Source organism: Schistocerca serialis, unplaced genomic scaffold (assembly GCF_023864345.2).
Source record: "Schistocerca serialis cubense isolate TAMUIC-IGC-003099 unplaced genomic scaffold, iqSchSeri2.2 HiC_scaffold_196, whole genome shotgun sequence".
NCBI lineage: Eukaryota > Metazoa > Arthropoda > Insecta > Orthoptera > Acrididae > Schistocerca > Schistocerca serialis.
Genome location: NW_026047758.1, coordinates 27501 through 32500, shown reverse-complemented (window position 1 = coordinate 32500; position 5000 = coordinate 27501). Strand labels below are relative to the sequence as shown.

At 51.2% G+C, this 5000-nt stretch overlaps 1 non-coding gene across 1 annotated transcript in view; it reads right to left on the bottom strand.

Moving 5' to 3' along the window:
- The window catches only part of LOC126443846 (small subunit ribosomal RNA), a 1908-nt gene extending 948 nt beyond the window's left edge, over nucleotides 1–960 (bottom strand). The window contains exon 1 of the ribosomal RNA XR_007582223.1: nucleotides 1–960. This exon is cut by the window's left edge and continues 948 nt beyond it. This is a non-coding gene — a ribosomal RNA (small subunit ribosomal RNA).
- Nucleotides 961–5000: the final 4040 nt, after the last annotated feature.

The following is a 5000-nucleotide window of genomic DNA, read 5'->3' as shown; positions in this document are numbered from 1 at the left end:
TAATCATTACCTCGGGTTCCGAAAACCAACAAAATAGAACCGAGGTCCTATTCCATTATTCCATGCACACAGTATTCAGGCGGGCTTGCCTGCTTTAAGCACTCTAATTTGTTCAAAGTAAACGTGCCGGCCCACCGAGACACTCAATAAAGAGCACCCTGGTAGGATTTCAACGGGGTCCGCCTCGGGACGCACGAGCACGCACGAGGCGGTCGCACGCCTTCGGCTCGCCCCACCGGCAGGACGTCCCACGATACATGCCAGTTAAACACCGACGGGCGGTGAACCAACAGCGTGGGACACAAATCCAACTACGAGCTTTTTAACCGCAACAACTTTAATATACGCTATTGGAGCTGGAATTACCGCGGCTGCTGGCACCAGACTTGCCCTCCAATAGATACTCGTTAAAGGATTTAAAGTGTACTCATTCCGATTACGGGGCCTCGGATGAGTCCCGTATCGTTATTTTTCGTCACTACCTCCCCGTGCCGGGAGTGGGTAATTTGCGCGCCTGCTGCCTTCCTTGGATGTGGTAGCCGTTTCTCAGGCTCCCTCTCCGGAATCGAACCCTGATTCCCCGTTACCCGTTACAACCATGGTAGGCGCAGAACCTACCATCGACAGTTGATAAGGCAGACATTTGAAAGATGCGTCGCCGGTACGAGGACCGTGCGATCAGCCCAAAGTTATTCAGAGTCACCAAGGCAAACGGACCGGACGAGCCGACCGATTGGTTTTGATCTAATAAAAGCGTCCCTTCCATCTCTGGTCGGGACTCTGTTTGCATGTATTAGCTCTAGAATTACCACAGTTATCCAAGTAACGTGGGTACGATCTAAGGAACCATAACTGATTTAATGAGCCATTCGCGGTTTCACCTTAATGCGGCTTGTACTGAGACATGCATGGCTTAATCTTTGAGACAAGCATATGACTACTGGCAGGATCAACCAGGGAGCTGCGTCAACTAGAGCTGAGCAGCCGGCCGCCCGGGAGTGTGTCCCGGGGGCCCGCGCGAACACGCAAGCGTCCGCTCAATTATTCTGCAAACAGGAGGAGGCTGAGCTCCCCTGCACAACACACCTCGAAACCCTCTCAGGTCCCGGCGGCGCGCAGCGCCGTCCTAAGTACTTGGTCGGGTTCGAGAGAGGCGCAATCGCCCGGAGTTAGGCGAGTAGACGCTTTAGGTGCGACCACCCGTGCTCCCAACTGAGCTTGCCGCTGCCGACAGAGGCCCGGGAGCGTGCTGTCGTGGCATTGCCGGCGGGAGACAACACGCGCCACCTACGGTGACCGGCAGCTCCAACGCCAGCGCCACAGAAGGACAAAAGCCCCACTTGGGTGCCGAAGCGAACTCTCCCAGCACAGCGCACGCGCCAACACGTCCGCACAGCTGCGATACAAACCACCTGCGAGAACCGCTGGGGCGACCGAGCAGCAGACGGCGTCGCGGCGCCGAGCGCCGGGCGGCGGCGCATCCTCAGCGCACACAGTCCTCAATCGGACCAGCACACTGCAGATGGCCACCGCGCTTCGCACCGGGCCCGCGAGGACCTACTTTGGCCGCAAGGCGCCGCGAGCAGGGGGCGCCGGCGCGCAGCTGCGCCGCCTGCCGCGTCCGTCGGCCGGCGCGCCTGCCACTGGCCGCCCCCACCAGCCGGCTGTAGCGCGTGCGCCCACGCACCGCGCTGCCAGCACGCCGGGCGGCCCCCCCTCACCGGCCGGGGACGGTCCCACCCAGCCACCGCCGCGTATCGCCTCACACCCAGATCCCCTTTCGCGTTCGTGGGCATGGTGGGTCCCCTTTCACGTTCGTGGGCATGGTGGGTATCCCTGAAACAACCGGTTAATAGCTCGACCGATCGTCGCCAACACTGATTCACCTCTAGCGAGAACAACCGCACCACAACGGGTTACCTGTTGTTCATTTGCGTAACGTCACCAGCAAACGTAGACGTCCATCGCCATTTGCAACGAGTATTGCATGCCTGTGTCAGGTGTCACAACACACTACGTCTGCCCACATAGACGCAACAACATGTGCACGCCTCGAGAACACGTGGAAGGTAGCCCCCGTACGTATGCGGTGTCCATTGCGCGAACGACTGTCAGCCGGCCTCTGCAGGATGTCGCAGATGTGGAACGCGGTGCAACATGCTATCACGGTGTGTGAGAAGAGACGACTACGTCCGAATACACGCTCCACTACATCAACAGACTGCTCATGCTGATCGCCATCCAGGGCGTCCGTTCCTCCCACACGTCTGAATGGCGTACCACACTGCAATCCAGCTCTTATAGGGAGACGACACGTAGCTGCGTGCACAATATTTGGACTGTATGGTCTGCCGTTGCTAGGCGCAGTCGTCGTACGGTCACACATGTGCCACGATGTATCATTCAGTACATACGGACCAATGTGCAGTACAGTTTGTGGGTTTTGCGTACATCGGCGGACAGGTGACAGGCCGTACCACAACGTAGGCTGAGTACGTCGGCATGCGAAGGGCATTGAACATGCAAACTTCTCAACGACCAGCTTGCGAAGGCAGGGGGGAAGGGGGGGGGGGCATGTACGTCCTGCTGCTATCCACATTACAGTGTATAGCAGGAGCATGTGGAAAGTCAGCAACACCTGCAAGGTGTTTAACATGACGCGATACACAGGGGACCGGGCAGTGCGAATAGCGAACTATATTGCGAGGGTTGCGGTTAGGCAACACTACACTAATTTAACGAGTTGCATAACAATTACAGAGCAGGTTCAGCGACAACGTGCGTCAGGTTAAGGCGCAATATAGGTTAGGTTGAGGCACAATATAGGTTAGGTTAAGGCACAACATGGGTTACGTTAAGGCACAAATTGGGTTACGTTAAGGCACAACATGGGTTACGTTAAGGCACAACATGGGTTACGTTAAGGCACAAATTAGGTTACGTTAAGGCACAAATTAGGTTACGTTAAGGCACAAATTAGGTTACGTTAAGGCACAAATTAGGTTACGTTAAGGCACAAATTAGGTTACGTTAAGGCACAAATTAGGTTACGTTAAGGCACAAATTAGGTTACGTTAAGGCACAAATTAGGTTACGTTAAGGCACAAATTAGGTTACGTTAAGGCACAAATTAGGTTACGTTAAGGCACAAATTAGGTTACGTTAAGGCACAAATTAGGTTACGTTAAGGCACAAATTAGGTTACGTTAAGGCACAAATTAGGTTACGTTAAGGCACAAATTAGGTTACGTTAAGGCACAAATTAGGTTACGTTAAGGCACAAATTAGGTTACGTTAAGGCACAAATTAGGTTACGTTAAGGCACAAATTAGGTTACGTTAAGGTACAATATGGGTTAGGTTAAGGTACAATATGGGTTAGGTTAAGGTACAATATGGGTTAGGTTAAGGTACAATATGGGTTAGGTTAAGGCACAACGTAGGTTAGGTTAAGGCACAACGTAGGTTAGGTTAAGGCACAACATAGGTTAGGTTAAGGCACAACATAGGTTAGGTTAAGGCACAACATAGGTTAGGTTAAGGCACAACATAGGTTAGGTTAAGGCACAACATAGGTTAGGTTAAGGCACAACATAGGTTAGGTTAAGGCACAACATAGGTTAGGTTAAGGCACAACATAGGTTAGGTTAAGGCACAACATAGGTTAGGTTAAGGCACAACATAGGTTAGGTTAAGGCACAACGTAGGTTAGGTTAAGGCACAACGTAGGTTAGGTTAAGGCACAACGTAGGTTAGGTTAAGGCACAACGTAGGTTAGGTTAAGGCACAACGTAGGTTAGGTTAAGGCACAACGTAGGTTAGGTTAAGGCACAACGTAGGTTAGGTTAAGGCACAACGTAGGTTAGGTTAAGGCACAACGTAGGTTAGGTTAAGGCACAACGTAGGTTAGGTTAAGGCACAACGTAGGTTAGGTTAAGGCACAACGTAGGTTAGGTTAAGGCACAACGTAGGTTAGGTTAAGGCACAACGTAGGTTAGGTTAAGGCACAACATAGGTTAGGTTAAGGCACAACATAGGTTAGGTTAAGGCACAACATAGGTTAGGTTAAGGCACAACATAGGTTAGGTTAAGGCACAACATAGGTTAGGTTAAGGCACAACATAGGTTAGGTTAAGGCACAACATAGGTTAGGTTAAGGCACAACATAGGTTAGGTTAAGGCACAACATAGGTTAGGTTAAGGCACAACATAGGTTAGGTTAAGGCACAACATAGGTTAGGTTAAGGCACAACGTAGGTTAGGTTAAGGCACAACGTAGGTTAGGTTAAGGCACAACGTAGGTTAGGTTAAGGCACAACGTAGGTTAGGTTAAGGCACAACGTAGGTTAGGTTAAGGCACAACGTAGGTTAGGTTAAGGTACAACGTAGGTTAGGTTAAGGTACAACGTAGGTTAGGTTAAGGTACAACGTAGGTTAGGTTAAGGTACAACGTAGGTTAGGTTAAGGTACAACGTAGGTTAGGTTAAGGTACAACGTAGGTTAGGTGAAGGCGCAATGTAGGTTAGGTTAAGGTACGATATACCTTAGGTTAAGGTACAATATCGCTTAGGTTAAGGTACAATATAGCTTAGGTTAAGGTACACGTTGTAGGGAAAGGTGTATTTTGGGGGGGGAGGGGGCGGCAGGTTCGTTGATAGTGATTATCGTAAGTGCATGCCTGCGGGATCATCCGATTTGTCACGTCAGGATGCACTTGTGGCTCATGACAGGCGGCGCTCCGATTCCAAGGTTGTGGCAGATCTGTGTCTTTCATTCCTGCCATTGTTTGTGTACTGTGACAGGAGGCAGTATTGTGATGTTGGGTGCACCCCTGTGTAGGACATGTGTGGGTGTTCGTGGCTTAGCTGAGCAATGGCGGATGTCGGAAGGGTGGGATATTCTGTTTTCTGGGTGGACCTCCCGGTCTGGTTATGATAGTGTGGATTGTGTAATGTGGCGGAGAGGATGCACCGGATGTTCTTCCATGCTGGTGGTTAGATA